The 22,104-nt window shown below is 43.5% G+C and overlaps 1 protein-coding gene across 1 annotated transcript in view; it reads right to left on the reverse strand.

The window, feature by feature from the left end:
* Positions 1-20,113, reverse strand: part of LOC106565031 (RNA-binding protein 12) — a 32,190-nt gene extending 12,077 nt beyond the window's left edge. The window contains exon 1 of the mRNA XM_014131609.2: positions 19,945-20,113. The gene's annotated coding sequence lies outside the window, so the exon portion shown is untranslated. The remainder of the gene's footprint in view (positions 1-19,944) is intronic.
* Between the last annotated feature and the right edge of the window lie 1,991 nt (positions 20,114-22,104).

Consider the following 22,104-nt stretch of genomic DNA (forward strand, 5'->3'; position numbering starts at 1 on the left):
GCTTGGAGTTTTCCAAAAGGCACCTAAAGGACTCAGACCATGGGAAACAAGATTCTCTGGTCTGATGAAACCAAGATTGAACTCTTTGGCCTAAATGCCAAGCGTCAAGTCTGGAGGAAACTTGGCACCATCCTTATGGTGAAGCGTGGTGGCAGCATCATACTTTGGGATTGTTTTTCAGTGACAGGGACTGGGAGACTAGTCAGGATTGAGGGAAAGATGAACGGAGCAAAGTACAGAGAGAGCCTTGATGAAAACCTGCTCCAGAGCGCTCAGGACCTGACTGGGTTGAAGGTTCACCTTCCAACAGGACAACGACCCTAAGCACACAGCCAAGACAAAGCAGGAGTGGAAGTCTCTGAATGTCCTTGAGTGGCCCAGCCAGAGCCCGGACTTGAACCCGATCGAACACCTCTGGAAAGACCTGAAAATAGCTGTGCAGTGACGCTCCCCATCCAACCTGACAGAGCTTGAGAGGATCTGCAGAGAATGGGAGAAACTCCCCAAATACAGGTGTGCCAAGCTTGTAGCGTCATACCCAAGAAGACTCAAGGCTGTAATCGCTACCAAAGGTGCTTCAACAAATACAGAGTTAAGGGTCTGAATACTTATGTACATGTGATAAGTATTTTATGTATTATACTTTTGCTAAAATTGCTAAAAAACAGTTTTTGCTTCGTTATGAGGTATTGTGTGCAGATTGAGGAGGAAAAAATAAAACGTAATACATTTTAGAATAAGGCCGTAACGTAACTTTTTGGGGAAAAAGTCAAGTGTTCTAAATACTTCCCGAATGCACTGTATAGCTCAACTTCCAATTGATCAATCTGATACATAATTAGGCCCATGTCCAATACATTTCAGGTGGAAGGGGCATGAATTTAAAAGGTTGAGTAAGTCGTTTTAGAAGCTTACAGGGTGCATTACTTACCAACAACAGATGCAAATCCTAATAAAACTAAACCACATTTTGAAGTCGACTTTCATTGTTTTATCTGACTACACCATCTTGAATCTAGCAATTAAGTTGTAGTTTAGAGTTATTTATTAAGGGTTAGGGGAGGGGTTGCCAAGTGAAGTCACGGAGGGTTGGGAGACAATGTCAGCATAGCGTTACAATTTCGCATGGTTCTATGCTAGATTGGGAACAAACAAACATTTAGCACGACAACTAAAATGGCTTTGAGAAAATCTGATCTCAGCTAATAAGGAGAAGTATCTAACAAAATAACTACATTCTGGCATTCACTAATTATAAACTATTTACAATATAAATGTGGGTACATTTGTGGATGAAAATCTTACTTACTCAACCTTTAAAATATAGACGTGCCAATTTGATATAATTGCAATGCAGTATCCCTAAGCCATTGGATGACACTCATCTCAGTAGCAACTGGTAAACACAAACAAATGCATTTATCTCATGATAAGCTGCAGACCATACTATTTACCAAGAGAGTTTTCATCTATATTTTTCATAGCTGTATATTTACCACCACAAACCACTAAGTCCGCATTCAATGAACTGTATACGGCCACAAGCAAACAGGCGGCGCTCCAAGTGGCCGGGGACTTGAATGCAAGGAAACTTAAATCCGTTTGACCTCATTTCTACCAGCATGTTAAATGTGCAACCAGAGGAAAAGAACTCTAGACCACCTTTACTTCACACACAGAGATGCGTACAAAGCTCTCTCGCCCTCCATTTTGCAAATCTGACTATAATTCTATCCTCCTGATTCCTGCTTACAAGCTACATCTTAAGCAGGAAGCACCAGTGACTCGGTCAAAAAAAAGTGGTCAGATGAAGCAGATGCTAAACTACAGGACTGTTTTGCTAGCACACTGGAATATATTCCGGGATTCTTCCGATGACATTGAGGAGTACACCACACTGGCTTCATCAATAAGTGTATCGATAACATCGTTCCCACAGTGACCGTACGTACATACAAAAACCAGAAGCCATGGATTACAGGCAACATCCGCATTGCGCTAAAGGGTAGAGTGTCTACACAGGACTATGATTGAATCATACTACACCGGCTCAGACGCTCTTCGGATGTTGCAAGGCTTGCAAACTATTAGACTACAAAGGGAAGCACAGCCGCGAGCTGCCCAGTGACACAAGCTTACCAGACAAGCTAAATTACTTCTATGCTCGCTTCGAGGAAAGCAACACTGAAGAATGCATGAGAGCATCAGCTGTTCAGGCCGCGGGTCCAGACGGATTACCAGGACGTGTACTCCGAGCATGCACTGACCAGCTGGCAAGTGTCTTCAATGACACTTTCAACCTGTCCCTGACTGAGTCTGTAATACCAACATGTTAAGCAGACCACCATAGTCTCTGTGCCCAAGAACCTGCCTAAATGAATACCGACCCATAGCACTCACGTCTGTAGCCATGAAGTGCTTTAAAAGGCTGGTCATAGCTCACATCAACACTATTATCCCAGAAACACTAGACCCACTCCAATTTGCATACCGCAACTACAGATGCAATCTCTATTGCACTCCACACTGCCCTTTCCCACCTGGACAAAAGGAACACCTACGTGAGAATGCTATTCATTGACTACAGCTCAGCATTCAACACCATAGTGCCCTCAAAGCTCACCACTAAGCTAAGGACCCTGGGACTAAACACCTCCCTCTGCAACTGGATCCTGGACTTCCTGACCCCAGGTGGTAAGGGTAGGTAAAAACACATCTGCCCTGCTGATCCCCCTCAGGGGTGCGTGCTCAGTCCCCTCCAGTACTCCCTGTTCACCCATGACTGCATGGCCAGGCACGACTCCAACACCATCATTAAGTTTGCCAACGATACAACAGTGGTAGGCCTGATCACCGACAACGATGAGACAGCCTATAGGGAGGAGGTCAGAGATCTGGCCATATGGTGCCAGGATATCAACCTCTCCCTTAACGTGATCAAGACAAATGAGATGATTGTGGACTACAAGAAAAGGAGGACCGAGTACGCCCCCATTCTCATCGACGGGGCTGTAGTGGAGCAGGTTGAGAGCTTCAAGGTCCTTGGTGTCCACATCACCAACAAACTATCATGGTCCAAACACACCAAGACAGTCGTGAACAGGACACGATAAAGCCTATTCCCGACTGAAAAGATTTGGCATGGGTCCTCAGATCCTCAAAAGGTTCTACAGCTGCACCATCGAGAGCATCACTGCATGGTATGGCAACTGCTCCGCCACCGACAGCAAGGCACTAAAGAGGGTGTGTACGGCACAGTACATCACTAGGGCCAAGCTTCCTGCCATCCAGGACCTCTATACCAGCGGTGTCAGAGGAAGGCCCTATGACTTCCATGATGTGGAAAACACGGACGGAATCGCAGAATTTGGTAATAAAAACATGTAAAATGTGGAATATTGAAATGAAATAAAATCTAAATTAGGCCTAATTGTAGTAACCAAAAGGATTTAATAATTGTAAAGTTAGACGAGTAGGCCTAGAGAAATAAATCAGTTTTCGATTGGGGTGTTTTGAGAGGGGGGCATGGGACCCTTACGTCACCACAACTTACTATCACTTTGAGAAACATGTCGAAGAGGCCATCTGAGAGTCATCAAAAACACAACAAAAATTCGACCCCAACCCCTAAATTCAGAGCAGAGCAATACCCAAAGGACTATGAGTCAGGCGATGAGAGAATTTGCAAAACAGCTTAATTTACTATTTATTGGACACGTAAAAATACGTGTTATGACCACTTAGTCTAAAGCCCATGTGAAAAACAAGGAAAAGCAGTGTTAGCCAGAGCATGCCTCTTCAAATGACCATTACTAGTGCAAGCGCATAAGCAGATTCAAGACAATCTATTCAGGACTTTGTGGCTGTGTGCGCCGAGTCTGACATCCCCTTAGAAAAGCTAAAGAAAGCTACAGCCGTTTTTAGTGAAGCGTTGCCTGAAAATAAGTGCAGCCTCTGTCAAACTCACCTGCCCCATGTGTTCAACCAACATATGAGTTGGCGGTGGTTGTTGACGAGACAGATGCAAGGGATTGAAGCGTTCTAAACATCGTCATAGGTGAGTTAACAGCCTATTAATATACCCTTGCAATTTACATTCTGCAATGTGAATTGTCCGCATGCAAATTGTGATATTCCAAACCACGAGCTATCGTGGTGAAATATAGCGATGCATAATGTCAGCAGCTGTCTGCCTCGCCATCTAGCTAACTGTCACTGTATCTATATTGTGTTTACACTTGACATTTAAATAACACTTATGTCACAATACTATTTTAGGTTAAAACATAATTGAACTTTTTCCTTATGTTTCATTGCAGGTGTTGAAAACCAGTACTTTCTGGTGGATGTCATTTTCATGGACAGATGCAACTACTCAACGTTTTCCCAATCTATACTAGCCTCCCTCCACAGCAACGATCTGAACCTGAATGATGCCTGGGCAGTGGTCACAGATAATGCCTCCTACTGCCTGAAGGCATGCAAGGAGGTTCTGAAAGGAGTGATGCCCAACAGTGTTCATGTAACCTGTCTCTGCCATGTCATCAATTTGGTGGGTGAGACCTGGCAGCACTTCAAATACTTCTCTGAAGTTGCATCACTTGTGACATGGATGAGATCGGTCTTCTTCAAGAAGCCTGCCAGAAACAGAAGATGGGTAAGCTTCCTCATTATGAAGGAGTTTGTGTAGGCCAAGGCTCCTCCTGAAACATTGAGCTCCAGATGGAATAGCTGGTTTGAGGCAGTGAAGTACCATGCAGAGCATGTTCATCTGTACAGAGTTTTTGTTGGCAGAAAAGTCATCATCCCAGGCAGTCAAACATCCTCAGCAAGCTGGAAACAGAGAAGGTGCAGGCCCTCACTGTTAAGATAACCATCTCAGAGGGCTGCTCCAAACTGATGACAGCTCTGTCAATCCTGGAAGGAACCCACCGTCCCACAGCCGTGTCTGCATACAATGTCATGGAGGATCTAGGCTCTTATCTAGTGAATGGAATGGCAAAAACATGTTGGAATGGTGCCAAGACAGATGAACTATTGAGAAAGATAGGGATTGGAGAGAGGAGGGAGGTACTTGACCATCTCCATGATGCATTCCACTTGGCCTTCACAAAGTTCTCAGCACTGGGACACACATCCAGCCAGAGGACTACCGGCTGGCTAGGGTGTTCGATCCTAGGCAGGCTCCAGCCATGGAAAAGCAGATTGACGCTTACAAACAACTGAAACCCATCACAAGCCCATCAACAGAGCTCAGTGAAGAATGGATTGCCTATCAGCTTTGTGTGTACAGGGAGCCCTCACCTGCTTTGGAGCTTTCTGATTACTGGAGGGGCCTGAGTGCGAGATTCCCAAGAGTTTCAGAAGTGGCAGTGCCCTACATTACTTCCCAGTCAGCTCAGTCGACTGTGAGAGGAGTTTCAGAAAATACAAGACTCTACTCACAGACAAGCGAGAGGCACTCACTGAGCTCAACACAAATAGGCTGACAATCATGTACTTCAATGGAGATGTCTGTGATAGATGGAAAACTTACAATGGACAGACATAGGAGCTCATAAGGTAGTTCCATAGGTTTTGCCTATTGCTGCATCATTGCCTGAATCTTTTTTTTCTTCTTTCCATTTAGAATGAAACACTTTCTTTGACAAAAAAACAATGAATGCAATGTGTTTTTTTTGTACATAAGTATAACTCTAGGTTTTGACTATCGCATGCTGCATTGTTGCCTAGATTCCTGCATGACTTTTTTTCGTTTATAATTAAACACTTAGAACTGTATTGAAGCACTTGCCTTGATAAAAAAAATTGTGCAATGTTGTATTGCATCATCACAAATATACTGTTATCTTATTAAATTGTTGACGTTTTATTCATTCACATTATTAGACACTCTTTTTGATGATAAAATAAGCATAAATTGTAAAACACACAATTCAGACAAAAATAGAAAAAAATGGAATTTGGGAAAAAATAAGCGGATTTCATAGGGCCCTAAAAATAGTCAGACTACAACCACCCTAGTCATAGACTGTTCTCTCTGCTACCGCACGGCAAGTGGTACCGGAGCGCCAAGTCTAGGTCCAAAAGACTTCTTAACCCCCAAGACATAAGACTCCTGAACAGCTAATCAAATGGCTACCCAGACTATTTGTATTGTCCCCCCACCCCCTCTTTTATGCTGCTGGTACTCTGGTTATTATCTATGCATAGTCACTAACTCTACCTACATGTACATATTACCTCAATTAACCTATGCCCCCGCACACTGACTCTGTACCGGTACCCCCTGTATATAGCCTCGCTACTGTTATTTTACTGCTGCTCTTTAACTATGTTATTTACATTTTTTACTTAACACTTATTTTTCTTAACTGCATTGTTGGTTAAGGGCTTGTACAGTGGGGGAAAAAAGTATTTGATCCCCTGCTGATTTTGTACGTTTGCCCACTGACAAAGAAAGGATCAGTCTATAATTTTAATGGTAGGTTTATTTTAACAGTGAGAGACAGAATAACAAAAATATCCAGAAAAACGCATGTCAGAAATGTTATAAATTGATTTGCATTTTAACCTGTTAGGGCTAGGGGGCAGTATTTGCACGGCTGGATAAAAAAAATGTACCCGATTTAATCTGGTTACTAATCCTACCCAGTAACTAGAATATGCATATACTTATTATATATGGATAGAAAACACTCTAAAGTTTCTAAAACTGTTTGAATGGTGTCTGTGAGTATAACAGAACTCATTTGGCAGGCAAAACCCTGAGACATTTTCTGACAGGAAGTGGATACCTGATGTGTTGTATTACCTTTAAACCTATGCCATTGAAAAACACAGGGGCTGAGGAATATTTTGGCACTTCCTATTGCTTCCACTAGATGTCACCAGCCTTTACAAAGTGTTTTGAGTCTTCTGGAGGGAGATCTGACCGAACAAGAGCCATGGAACGATGATGTCCCATTAGACACCTGGCGCGCGAGTTCATGTTGGGTACCCTCGTTCCAATACGTTATAAAAGAGTATGCATTCGTCCACCTTGAATATTATTCATGTTCTGGTTAAAAAAGGCCCTAATGATTTATGCTATACAACGTTTGACATGTTTGAACGAACGTAAATATATTTTTTCCCCTCGTTCATGAAGTGAAGTCCGGCGGGCTTAGATCATGTGCTAACAAGACGGAGATTTTTGGACATAAATGATGAGCTTTTTTGAACAAAACTACATTCGTTATGGACCTGTGATACCTGGAAGTGACATCTGATGAAGAGAATCAAAGGTAATGGATTATTTACATAGTATTTTCGATTTTAGATCTCCCCAACATGACGACTAGTCTGTATCGCAACGCGTATTTTTCTGGGCGCAGTGCTCAGATTATTGCAAAGTGTGATTTCCCAGTAAGGTTATTTTTAAATCTGGCAAGTTGATTGCGTTCAAGAGATGTAAATCTATAATTCTTTAAATGACAATATAATATTTTACCAATGTTTTCTAATTTTAATTATTTAATTTGTGACGCTGACTTGACTGCCGGTTATTGGAGGGAAACGATTTCCTCAACATCAATGCCATAGTAAAACGCTGTTTTTGGATATAAATATGAACTTGATAGAACTAAAAAGGCATGCATTGTCTAACATAATGTCCTAGGAGTGTCATCTGATGGAGATTGTAAAAGGTTAGTGCATCATTTTAGCTGGTTTTATGGTTTTGGTGACCCTGTCTTTGAATTGACAAAACATTACACACAACTCTTGTAAATGTACTGTCCTAACATACTCTAAATTTATGCTTTCGCCGTAAAACCTTTTTGAAATCGTAAAACGTGGTTAGATTAAGGAGATGTTTATCTTTCAAAGGGTGTAAAATAGTTGTATGTTTGAAAAATTTGAATTTTGACATTTATTTGGATTCAAATTTGCCGCTCTTGAAATGCACCTGCTGTTGATGGAGTGCACCACGGGGGGGACGCCTGCGTCCCACCTAGCCCATAGAGGTTAATGAGGGAAATAAGTATTTGACCCCCTCTCAATCAGAAAGATTTCTGGCTCCCAGGTGTCTTTTATACAGGTAACGAGCTGAGATTAGAATCACACTCTTAAAGGGAGTGCTCCTAACCACAGCTTGTTACCTGTAAAAAAGAAACCTGTCCACAGAAGCAATCAATCAATCAGATTCCAAACTCTCCACCATGGCCAAGACCAAAGCGCTCTCCAAGGATGTCAGGGACAAGACTGTAGACCTAAACAAGGCTGGAATGGGCTACAAGACCATCGCCAAGCAGCTTGGTGAGAAGGTGACAACATTTGGTGCGATTATTGGCAAATGGAAGAAACACAAAAGAACTGTCAATATCCCTCGGCCTGGGGCTCCATGCAAGATCACACCTCGTGGAGTTGCAATGATCATGAGAACGGTGAGGAATCAACCCAGAACTACACGGGAGGATCTTGTCAATGATCTCAAGGCAGCTGAGACCATAGTCACCAAGAAAACAATTGGTAACACACTACGCCGTGAAGGACTGAAATCCTGCAGCGCCCGCAAGGTCCCCCTGCTCAAGAATACATATACATTCCCGTCTGAAGTTTGCCAATGAACATCTGAATGACTCAGAGGACAACTGGTGAAAGTGTTGTGGTCAGATGAGACCAAAATGGAGCTCTTTGACATCAACTCAACTCGCCGTGTTTGGAGGAGGAGGAATGCTGCCTATGACCCCAAGACCACCATCTCCACCGTCAAACATGGAGGTGGAAACATCATGCTTTGGGGGTGTTTTTCTGCTAAGGGGACATGACAACTTCACCGCATCAAAGGGACGATGGACGGAGCCATGTACCGTCAAATCTTGGGTGAGAACCTCCTTCCCTCAGCCAGGGCATTGAAAATGGGTCGTGGATGGGTATTCCAGCATGACAATGACCCAAAACACAGGGCCAAGGCAACAAAAGGAGTGGCTCAAGAAGAAGCACATTAAGGTCCTGGAGTGGCCGAGCCAGTCTCCAGACCTTAATCCCATAGAAAATCTGTGGAGGGAGCTGAAGGTTCAAGTTGCCAAACGTCAGCCTCGAAACCTTAATGACTTGGAGAAGATCTGCAAAGAGGAGTGGGACAAAATCCCTCCTGAGATGTGTGAAAACCTGGTGGCCAACTACAAGAAACATCTGACCTCTGATTGCCAACAAGGGTTTTGCCACCAAGTACTAAGTCATGTTTTGCAGAGGGGTCAAATACTTATTTCCCTCATTAAATGCAAATCATTTTATAACATTTTTGACATGCGTTTTTCTGGATTTTTTTGTTATTCTGTCTCTCACTGTTCAAATAAACCTACCATTAAAATTATAGACTGATCATGTCTTTGTAAGTGGGCAAACGTACAAAATCAGCAGGGGATCAAATACTTTTTCCCCCCACTGTAAGTAATCATTTCACTAAGGTCTACCTACACCTGTTGTATTCGGCGAATACAAATTGAATTAATTGTTTAAAATTCTGAGAGGATCAGAAAAATTAGGCCATGTGTTATCGCATAAATGCATAACATTAAAACACTAAAGGTGAAAGACAACCTATTAAAAAGCAAGTAGAAAATGTGGTCAACAGAAGGAGATCAGGTCATGAAGTGGAGACATTTACTTGGGGCTTTTGGATAATGTGGTATCTTGTCAAAGAAAGCCACCAACATACCATGCTCTTCCTCTATACCACTCATACCTTGGTAGGTCATTCTTAGCTCTGCTCACCTTCAGAGGTTTCCACAATACACTATCCCAAAAGGGACACTAGCCCAAAAGGGAATCAATAAGGCCAATGAATATAGCCTAACAAAGCTAATAATTACTGGTAAAAACCATGAAGAGCAGACAAAGTTGTGGGGGTTGGACTGGAAGTCAGTTGAATTAGCCTGTTCAGGACATATTCACAAGCTTACCTGTAATAATGGTGCTTCGTTAAAACTGTGGCACGGGATATACAAGCCAATCCTGACAGCAAGCAATTTAATTAAATTCTTGACTAACAAAACAATAGGAAATGGAAGCAAAAACATGAGCAAAAAGCAGGCAAATGTAGGCATCCTTAGTGAACAACATGTACAAAACACTCTTGATTCAACCCCATATCAGCTTCTGTTTTGCATCAGGAGAAATGCAGTAAATTGGCTTCAACAATTAGAGCACAAACTCTTTCAAATGGCTGCCTCGTCAAAAAGCCATTCACTAATATATTCCACAAAGATTATGCATCTCATAATTTCTCATGTTGACATCAAGCATGAAAATACATTTCATTCATCACCGAAATCCATAAGAGTGAAATAAACAAACATCCATGCCATTGAAAACTTGTATTTCATTGCTCAAGTTTCCCACGATAGCTTATCCTTACTCATTTCTAAAGTGTTTTATGTAAAATGATGTCAACTATATGGCCTACATATGCAAATAAGGTATAGTAATATGGTAATGAACCGGTCAGTTGGAAGACTGATTCTCATCTCCCACCAAACACACCAAACTGGGAGTTACCTTGTACTATAAGAAAATAATTGTCAAATCTGATTTCAGGTCTTTTTCCTCTGCGTATTCCCTTCATTGGTTGGCAGAACACAATATATTTTTAATCTTTTTGCATTTGTTTTTTCTTCCTGTTGTGATGGTGTCAACGGGTTTCTATTTTTAAAATGTTTTGCCTCCCAATATTTTTGTATATAGATCATGACTATCAAGAGACTCTGAAGCCTAATTCCTGAACATACTACGGACAAACCTAAAATCAGGTCTGCTGCGTCATCAGTCTCGCACTGAGGATTGTATTCAGACCCTGCCCCATGAAAAACGTAAGCCTGGGCCTACACTAAAATGTAGCCTCGCATATTCCTTATTTTGTATGCAAAATGCTAGAGAAAAAACAACCACCTGCATATGTGTGAACTCAAAGCTTCAGCACACTACAATATCTCAATTGTGTGGGAATCTTTCCACAAAACATACAGGGGACAATGGTCACTCCTGTGAAAGCACCTGACAACATGGTCCACATCAGCAACAATGGACAATAAGTGAGGTCAACTGTGGTTGTCCCACCTAGCCATCTTAACATGGCAATCCGCAGTTGAAACAAAAACAAAGCGGCACCTCGCCTCTATTTTGGGTAAAAACTGAGGAAAAGGCCTGGAGAAATATAACCACTTTCAAATTCATAGATGGCTATTGATGCAATGACTGGCCATCCAAGATATCAAAATCATAGTTTTAAGCATAATTTGAGGCCAAACAATGCCAGTATCATTTACTCAAAATAGTCAATCTAAGATTAAATAAATTACAGATTTCTTGAGTTGACGTTTTTGCAGAGGAAGTTTTAGTCGTGCAATTTTACTTCAAGCCAAGGTGTGACATGTCTTATGTAAACAAACTCTGATCCGTTGCACTGCTGGGCAGGTCTGTCTCACTGTATGTGTGTTCTGCGGTAGGATTGGATAGTGCGCAGCAGTGTGTATCCCGTGTTAGTGGGCAAGTTAGCCTTGTTGAAATCAAAACCAAACCCTCAAGTCATGACAAACTCACTTAAAAAAAAATGTTTTGGACGAGACTGACTTTATGAGCAAAATTATCCTATTTACACTTTAGTCGGTTTTGAAACTAGAATAAATGTTTGACTTGGGCCGTTTTCTATCAGATAAGTGGCATCGATATAAGTTGTTTATTGCCTTCAGTTGCGCTTTAAACACGTGGTAGGCCCCCATCATTAAGTTTGCAGACGACACAACAGTGGTAGGCCTGATCACCGACGAGACAGCCTATTAGGGAGGAGGTCAGAGACCTGTCCGGGTGGTGCCAGAATAACAACCTATCCCTCAGCGTAACCAAAACTAAAGGACATGATTGTGGACTAAGGAAAAGGAGGGCCGAGCACGCCCCCATTCTCATCAACGGGGCTGTAGATGAGCAGGTTGAGAGCTTCAAGTTCCTTGGTGTCCACATCACCAACAAACTAGAATGGCCAAAAACAAACCAAGACGGTCGTGAAGAGGGCACAACAAAGCCTATTCCCCCTCAGGAAACTAAAAAGATTTGGCATGGGTCCTGAGGTCCTGAAAAGGTTCTACAGCTGCAACATCAAGAGCATCCTGACTGGTTGCATCACTGCCTGGTCCGGCAATTACTCGGCCCCCGACCGCAAGACACTACAGAGGGTAGTGCGTACGGCCCAGTACATCACTGGGGCTAAGCTGCCTGCCATCCAGGACCTCTACACCAGGCGGTGTCAGAGGAAGGCCCTAAAAATTGTCAAAGACCCCAGCCACCCCAGTCATAGACTGTTCTCTCTACTACCGCATGGCAAGCAGTACCGGAGTGCCAAGTCTAGGACAAAAGGGCTTCAACAGTTTTTACCCCCAAGCCATAAGACTCCTGAACAGGTAAACAAATGGCAAGCTGGACTATTTGCATTGTGTACCCCCCAACCCCTCTTTTACGCTGATGCTACTCTCTGTTTATCATATATGCATTGTCACTTTAACTATACATTCATGTACAGTGGGGGGGAAAAGTATTTGATCCCCTGCTGATTTTGTACGTTTGCCCACTTACAAAGAAATGATCAGTCTATAATTTTAATGGTAGGTTTATTTGAACAGTGAGAGACAGAAAAACAACAAAAAAATACAGAAAAACGCATGTCAAAAATGTTATAAAATGATTTGCATTTTAATGAGGGAAATAAGTATTTGACCCCTCTGCAAAACATGACTTAGTACTTGGTGGCAAAACCCTTGTTGGCAATCAGAGGTCAGACGTTTCTTGTAGTTGGCCACCGGGTTTGCACACATCTCAGGAGGGATTTTGTCCCACTCCTCTTTGCAGATCTTCTCCAAGTCATTATGGTTTCGAGGCTGACGTTTGGCAACTCGAACCTTCAGCTCCCTCCACAGATTTTCTATGGGATTAAGGTCTGGAGACTGGCTAGGCCACTCCAGGACCTTAATGTGCTTCTTCTTGAGCCACTCCTTTGTTGCCTTGGCCCTGTGTTTTGGGTCATTGTCATGCTGGAATACCCATCCACGACCCATTTTCAATGCCCTGGCTGAGGGAAGGAGGTTCTCACCCAAGATTTGACGGTACATGGCCCAGTCCATCGTCCCTTTGATGCGGTGAAGTTGTCCTGTCCCCTTAGCAAAAAAAACACCCCCAAAACATAATGTTTCTACCTCCATGTTTGACGGTGGAGATGGGATTCTTGGGGTCATAGGCGGCATTCCTCCTCCTCCAAACACGGCGAGTTTAGTTGATGCCAAAGAGCTCCATTTTGGTCTCATCTGACCACAACACTTTCACCAGTTTGCCAATGAACATCTGAATGATTCAGAGGACAACTTCAGATGGGCACATATATGTATTTTTGAGCAGGGGGACCTTGCGGGTGCTGCAGGATTTCATTCCTTCACGGCGTAGTGTGTTACCAATTGTTTTCTTGGTGACTATGGTCCCAGCTGCCTTGAGATCATTGACAAGATCCTCCCGTGTAGTTCTGGGCTGATTCCTCACCGTTCTCATGATCATTGCCACTCCACGAGGTGAGATCTTGCATGGAGCCCCAGGCCGAGGGATATTGACAGTTCTTTTGTGTTTCTTCCATTTGCCAATAATCGCACCAAATGTTGTCACCTTCTCACCAAGCTGCTTGGCGATGGTCTTGTAGCCCATTCCAGCCTTGTGTATGGTCTACAATCTTGTCCCTGACATCCTTGGAGAGCTCTTTGGTCTTGGCCATGGTGGAGAGTTTGGAATCTGATTGACTGATTGCTTCTGTGGACAGGTGTCTTTTATACATGTAACAAACAGATTAGGAGCCCTCCCTTTAAGAGTGTGCTCCTAATCTCAGCTCGTTACCTGTATAAAAGACACCTGGGAGCCATAAATCTTTCTGATTGAGAGGGGGTCAAATACTTATTTCCCTCATTAAAATGCAAATCAATATAACATTTCTGACATGCGTTTTTCTGGATATTTTTGTTGTTATTCTGTCTCTCACTGTTAAAATAAACCTACCATTAAAATTATAGACTGATCCTTTCTTTGTCAGTGGGCAAACGTACAAAATCAGCAGGGGATCAAATACTTTTTTCCCTCACTGTACATGTACATACTACCTCAATCAGCCTGACTAACCGGTGTCTGTATGTAGCCTCGCTACTGTAATTTTTCACTGTCGTTTTATTTCTTTACTTACCTATTGTTCACCTAATACCTTTTTTGCACTATTGGTTAGAGCCTGTAAGTGAGCATTTCACTGTAAGGTCTACACCTGTTGTATTCGGCGCATGTGACAAATAAACTTTGATTTGGTGGACCATTTCAGATTGTCAGCGATGTGTACACAGAGGAACTTGAAGCTTTTCACCTTCACTGCGGTCCCGTCGATGTGGATAGAGGCATGCTCCCTCTGCTGTTCCCTGAAATACACGGTCAGCTCCTTTGTTTTGTTGACGTTGAGGTTATTTTCCTGGCACCACTCCGCCAGGGCCTCACCTCCTCCCTGTAGGCTGTCTCGTCATTTTTGTATTGTTGGTAATCAGGCCTACTACTGTTGTGTTGTCTGCAAACTCGATGATTGAGTTGGAGGCGTGCATGGGTGAACAGGGAGTACAGGAGGGGGCTGAGCACTCATCCTTGTGGGGCCCCTGTTTTGAGGATCAGCCGTGGTGGTGTTGTTTCCTACCTTCACCACCTGGGGTCAGTCCATCAGGAGGTCCAGGACCCAGTTGCACAGGGCAGGGTTCAGACCCAGGGCCCCGAGGTAATGATGCGCTTGGAGGGTACTATTGTGTTGAAGTCTTAGCTATAGTCCTTTAGTTCAGTTACCGTTGCTTTCTTGGGTACAGGAACAATAGTGGACATCTTGAAGCAAGTAGGAACAGCAGACTGGGATAGGGAGAGATTGAAAATGTCGGTAAACACTCCTGCCAGCTGGTCTGCGCATGCTCTGAGGACTTGGCTAGGGGTGCCGTCTGGGCCGGCAGCCTTGCGGGGGGTTAACACGCTTAAATGTCTTACTCACATTGGCCACGGAGAACGAGAGCCCCCAGTCCTTGGGAGTGGGCCGTGTCGTTGGCACTGTGTTATCCTCAAAGTGGGCAAAGGTGTTTAGCTTGTCCGGGAGCAAGACGCCGGTGTCCGTGTCTTGGCTGATTTTCCATTAGTAAATCTGCCATATAAGTATCGTGTCTGAGCCATTGAATTGCTACTCCACTGTCTCTGTACCGACATTTTGCCTGTTTGCTTGCCTTACGGAGGGCATAACTACAGTTTGTATTCAACCATATTCCCAGTCACCTTGCTGTGGTTAAATGTGGTGGTTTGCGCTTTAGGTTTTGCGCGAATGCCGTCACCTATCCACCGTTTTTGGTTTGCGTAGATTTTAATAGTCACAGTGGGAACCACATCCCCTATACACTTCCTGGTGAACTCAGTCACTGTATACGCCAATGTTATTCTGGTTTCCAGTTTGCACAAAGTCCAGTGTAATTCCTTGAGGGCCATCGTGGTATCGGCTTGAGGGGGAATAAACACGGCTGTGACTATAACCAAAGAGAATTCTCGAGAGGTAATATGGTCGGCATTTGATTGTGAGGTATTCTAGGTTGAGGGAACAAAAGGACTTGAGTTCCTGTACATTATCACAATCACATTATGAGTAGTTAATCATGAAACATACACAACCTTCCTTCTTCCTGGAGAGTTCTTTATTCCTGTCTGAGCGATGTACTGAGAACCCAGCTGGCTGTATGAATGGGGACTGTATATCTGGAGAGCGCCATGATTTTATGAAACAGTATGTTGCAGTCCTGATGTCTCTCTGGAAGGAGATCCTCGCCCTGAGCTCGTCTACTTTATTGTCCAGGGACCGAACATTAGCGAATAATATACTCGGAAGTGGTGGATGGTGTGCACGCCTCCTGAGTCGGACTACAAGTCCACTCAGAATACCTCTTCTCCACCAGCAGCGTCTTGGAGCAGCCTCTGGGATAAGTTCAGTTGCCCTGGGGGGTACGAACAAAGGATCCAATTTGGGAAAGTCATATTTCTGGTTGTAATGCTGGCGAGTTACCGCCGCTCTGATATCCAAAAGTTATTGCTGTCTGTATGTAATAACACAAAACCCGTTCTGGGCTAATAATGGAAGAAATCACACCAACAAAAAAAACTGGAAAGTTGCTTAGGAGCTAGAAGCATGTCTGTCAGCGCCATCTTCATATACAATGGTGCCACTGGACTCAGATCTACAGTTGCGCTCAGCTCAACCACTGGAGTCGCTATGGAGTGAGTTTGGGGGGGTGAATGTAGCAGATGGGGATTTGTGAAACTCACTCATCAGCCTGAAGTGTCACCCCTTGCACAATTGAAGGACCTTTTCAACAGTGCGGGGGGTTGGAACTCTTCAAGAGGGCAGTATCATGTGTTTGCGAGGCAGAGGTCCTGAGTTCGAGTCTCGATATGAGCTGAATCGGGGGGAAACAATACTCAATAAGAAAGCAGCGCGTCGTCCTTTACATTAACTTCCTGAACTTGTCCCTATAGGCTTTAGCCAAGTGGGCCAACACAGTCTTGTGACATGCAGGAGACCTGGTTCGAACCCAGTCAGTCACAAGATTAAATATGGAGTGAAAAGTTTTTTTTTTTGTGCCACTCCCTTCTATAATATCCTTGCAAGGCCTGTGGTCATCATGCCACATTGGCTTCAGAAACCACCAGAAGCTGTTGTTTACCATAGACAGTTTGATCCGATACGTGCTCCTTTACCTATCCTGGCTGGCAAAGTACGAGGGTGTTGTCTCTGGTTTTGAATTTGAAATTATGAAACTTTGATCAACTTAAATGATTGTCTTTATCAAGTTTACAAACTATGAATGCAATCTACCATATATATGGTATATAAATATTCAAAATACACTGCTCAAAAAAATAAAGGGAACACCTAAACAACACAATGTAACTCCAAGTCAATCAAACTTCTGTGAAATCAAACTGTCCACTTAGGAAGCAACACTGATTGACAATAAATTTCACATGCTGTTGTGCAAATGGAATAGACAACAGGTGGAAATGATAGGCAATTCGCAAGACACCCCCAATAAAGGAGTGGTTCTGCAGGTGGGGACCACAGACCGCTTCTCAGTTCCTATGCTTCCTGGCTGATGTTTTGGTCACTTTTGAATGCTGGCGGTGCTTTCACTCTAGTGGTAGCATGAGACGGAGTCTACAACCCACACAAGAGGCTCAGGTAGTGCAGCTCATCCAGGATGGCACATCAATGCCAGCTGTGGCAAGAAGGTTTGCTGTGTCTGTCAGCGTAGTGTCCAGAGCATGGAGGCGCTACCAGGAGACAGGCCAGTACATCAGGAGACGTGGAGGAGGCCGTAGGAGGGCAACAACCCAGCAGCAGGACCGCTACTCCGCCTTTGTGCAAGGAGGAGCAGGAGGAGCACTGCCAAAGCCCTGCAAAATGACCTCCAGCAGGCCATAAATGTACATGTGTCTGCTCAAACGGTCAGAAACAGACTCCATGAGGGTGGTATGAGGGCCCGACGTCCACAGGTGGGGGTTGTGCTTACAGCCCAACACCGTGCAGGACGTTTGGCATTTGCCAGAGAACACCAAGATTGGCAAATTCGCCACTGGCGCCCTGTGCTCTTCACAGATGAAAGCAGGTTCACACTGAGCACGTGACAGAGTTCTGCTGCCCGCAACATCCTCCAGCATGACCGGTTTGGCGGTGGGTCAGTCATGGTGTGGGGTGGCATTTCTTTGGGGGGCCGCACAGCCCTCCATGTGCTCGCCAGAGGTAGCCTGACTGCCATTAGGTACCGAGATGAGATCCTCAGACCCCTTGTGAGACCATATGCTGGTGCGGTTGGCCCTGGGTTCCTCCTAATGCAAGACAATGCTAGACCTCATGTGGCTGGAGTGTGTCAGCAGTTCCTGCAAGAGGAAGGCATTGATGCTATGGACTGGCCCGCCCGTTCCCCAGACCTGAATCCAATTGAGCACATCTGGGACATCATGTCTCGCTCCATCCACCAACGCCACGTTGCACCACAGACTGTCCAGGAGTTGGCGGATGCTTTAGTCCACGTCTGGGAGGAGATCCCTCAGGAGACCATCCGCCACCTCATCAGGAGCATGCCCAGGCGTTGTAGGGAGGGTATACAGGCACGTGGAGGCCACACACACTACTGAGACACATTTTGACTTGTTTTAAGGACATTACATCAAAGTTGGATCAGCCTGTAGTGTGGTTTTCCACTTTAATTTTGAGTGTGACTCCAAATCCAGACCTCCATGGGTTGATAAATTGGATTTACATTGATTATTTTTGTGTGATTTTGTTGTCAGCACATTCAACTATGTAAAGAAAAAAGTATTTAATAAGATTATTTATTTCATTCAGATCTAGGATGTGTTGTTTAAGTGTTCTCTTTATTTTTTTGAGCAGTATATATAAATATTCAATTTGAAATCACATTTTAAACCTGAATGCAATATTCATTCAATTCAGTTTCAAATCATGAAATATAAATTCAATTTATGCATTACAACCATGTTTGGACTAATGGTTATACCCCTGCTGGGTATACCGTTGTAAAACTTTTGCAACAGAAATCGTTCACTCCAAACAGAAACCGTTTCCAACGAAAACGAGTTTCTATTGGACAAATTCAGGTAGGTCCCTCCCCGTTTCGTTTGATTCTTAAAAGGTTAACGGTTTCCGCTGCAAAACGTAATGAATACACCCCTGGACTACCCAATCCATGGTTGTTGTCCCCCATTCTCTGGTCACGACAAATAGATAGATGAAATAGCAATGGAATTGCATGGGCACGAAAACGCTGTCAACATGAACGAGACTTCATTGTAAAACGCATTTGCCAATAACGTAGCTAAAAGCTTAGTCTGTCACAGTACTAAAGCGGTTTCCAAATGTGAAGGGCTGCAGAAAGACAGCAAATTCTGCAAGGCTACAGGAAGAGACCACAGACAAATTATATCCAGCCATTTCAACATGTTTGCCACTATCCATTTGGATGTGTACCACATTACTCGAGCAAGGGCGTCGTGCTTGCTAGCTAACGTTAGATTGGTATTAAGAGCAGACAGCCAATATGGCGTTGGTCCTGCAATGAAAACCCCTTATCCGAGACTTCAACGTAAAACACATTTGCCAATAACGTAGCTAAAAGCTCAGTATGTCACAGTACAAGAGGTTTCCAAATCTGAAGGGCTGTACAAAGACAGCAAATTCTGCAAGGCTATAGGAAGAGACCACAGACAAATTATATCCAGCCATTTCAACATCTTTGCCACTATCCATTTGGATGTGCACCACATTACTCTAGCAAGGGCGTCGTGCTAGCTAGCTAACGTTAGTTGGATTGATATTAAGAGCAGACAGCCAATATGGCGTTGGTCCTGCAATGAAAACCCCTTCTCCGACCTAGAAGCTAGCTAGTTAATTAGCAAGATGGGTAGCTAGCTAGCATCATTGGCTAAAGACAGAAAAATTGCCCTTCAACGTAGTTATTCAGACTAGTAGCTACCTAGCAAAACACGAGAATAGCAAACCCAAATGTTTAGCTAGCTAGCTAGTTCCCACATTTCTAAAGCTCACGAAAAGCATAACGTAATACATGAGTGATATAGCCTGTTGTTCGCTAAACACATGGTTAGCTAACGTTACCACATTTGGGCAGGCCGAACATCTCAAATACCCCCCCCAAATAAATATATAGCTAGCTAGCCCTTCTAGCTAACGCTATAGTCACCCAATGTCTAACTGCAGGTTTGTATTTTCACTAATCTGTAACAACCATTTCATTATTACGGTCTCTGTAATTGCATTTGTCTGCTGTGTTTTTATTTGGTCCTTACCGAAATATCTGTTAACAAACAGATCTTTATTATATGGCGCGTCCTCCTCTCTTGCGCTTCTCTCTCTGCTTGTGTAGCTTTTCTTTTTTGTAACAATAAATAGACAATACAATATTCAATTCAGGCAAAAACATATCAAAAACCACCGTACACAATTTTAAATAAAATAAAAAAGACATCACATCATACATAAAATGTTGCATTATAATGTTCAACAGTACAGATCCTTCAAATTGCATAGTAACAGAAGTAATTTAAAAGCTACAAATTCATAGGGGAAGGCTTGAAATCTGGGTTCTTGGGAAATGTACATATCTTGAATTTACTCAGTATTGAAATTAACAATAAAATCTAGCTTATCAATGTTAAACATTTTTTTGTTTGTTGCTCAAGGTAAGGTTTAAACAGACTTATTTAAAAATATATATATATATTTTTACCTTTATTTAACTAGGCAAATTTTATTTTCAATGAAGGCCTAGGAACAGTGGGTTAACTGCCTTGTTCAGGGGCAGAACAAGACTTGTACCTTGTCAGCTCGGGGATTTGATCTTGCAACCTTTGAGTTACTAGTCCAACGCTCTAACCACTAGACTACGCTGCGTATTTGAGAAATATACAACAAGATCCAAGAATTTGGATATTACATTGATAAAAATAAAAAAAAATAAACTTCTAAATAGAGGCGTTTGTTGGATATACACTGAGTGTACACAACATTAAGAACAATTTCCTAATATTGAGTTACACCCCTTTTGCCCTCAAACACCTCAATTCATCAGGCATGGACTAAAACAAGGTGTCGAAAGCATTCCAAAGGGATGCGGGCCCATGTTGACTCCAATGCTTCCCACAGTTGTGTGAAGTTGGCTGGATGTCCTTTGGGTGGTAGACCATTCTTGATACACACAGTAAACTGTTGAGCGTGAAACATCTAGCAAACCGGTGTGCCTGGCACCTACCACCATACCCCATTCAAAGACACTTAAATATTTTGTCTTGCCCATTCACCCTCTGAATTGCACACATACACAATCCATGTCTTCTTCTAGATTGGGTTGGCGGACCGCATCCAACTTTTAAAGTGCATACACTACCAACTACTGTACTGGATTGTGAGGCCAGTCACGGCCTACCTACATTCAATTGTCTTCATTAGTCCGGTTCCTCTAAGAAAGTAAAATAGAGCCCTGGACAACACTTCCCTGCCCCCACTACACCACCCAAACCCCATCCAGCCTCTCTAACCCTGTCACACAATCTCTCCCTTCCTCCACTAAACACTCACACAGACCTGTTTCATGTCTCTCTATTATCAACAACGTGACATTCAAACCTGTGTGCCCAAACTGTAGTCTACTCGACACAGCTTCCTCTCCTACATCCCATACTCCCCACCTCTTCCTTAACTGACCGGTGGATGCGATAAAATTGTCTCCCCTTACTACTACCACCATCCTACTCCCTTTGCCAAAGATCGAGCCCTTTTGCCCAGATCAAGGACTTGACTTCCCTGCGGCCCAACGGGACCTGAATATCTAACCCCTCTCCTCATGCACTCTTAGCCACCACATCAGCCTTCTCATTACCCTCCACACCCACATGGGCAGGAACCCAGCAAAAGCTTACCACCACTCTCATCCTCTCCAATCCCTTTAACAGCACCATCATCTCCACAAACATGTCTCCCCTATCTGACCAGCCCGTCTTCACACTACTCAACACTGCAGCCGAATCAGAGCAAATCACCACTCGGAGGGGTTTCACCTCCTCCACCCATCTCAAACCTATAATCACGGCCATCAACTCGGCCGCATACACTGACACAATCAGTTAAAATCAGTTGACCACTTACATACTCTGACATTTAAATCTGGGATATACACCCTTGCCCCTACCATATCACTGACTGCATCCTTTGAACTACCTGTATATTTCCTGATCTATATATCAATCCATTAAGGCTTAAAAATCCTTCTTTAACCTGTCTCCTCCCCCTTCATCTATACTGATAAAAGTGGATTTAACAGGTGACATCAATAAGGGATCATAGCTTTCACCTGGATTCACCTGGTCAGTCTACGCCATGGAAAGAGTAGGTGTTCCTAATGTTTTGTACACAGTGTAAATAATGTAGCACCTTCTAATGGACCTCTCTAG

The sequence above is a fragment of the Salmo salar genome, chromosome ssa12 (assembly GCF_905237065.1).
Source record: "Salmo salar chromosome ssa12, Ssal_v3.1, whole genome shotgun sequence".
NCBI classification, from domain to species: Eukaryota; Metazoa; Chordata; class Actinopteri; order Salmoniformes; family Salmonidae; genus Salmo; species Salmo salar.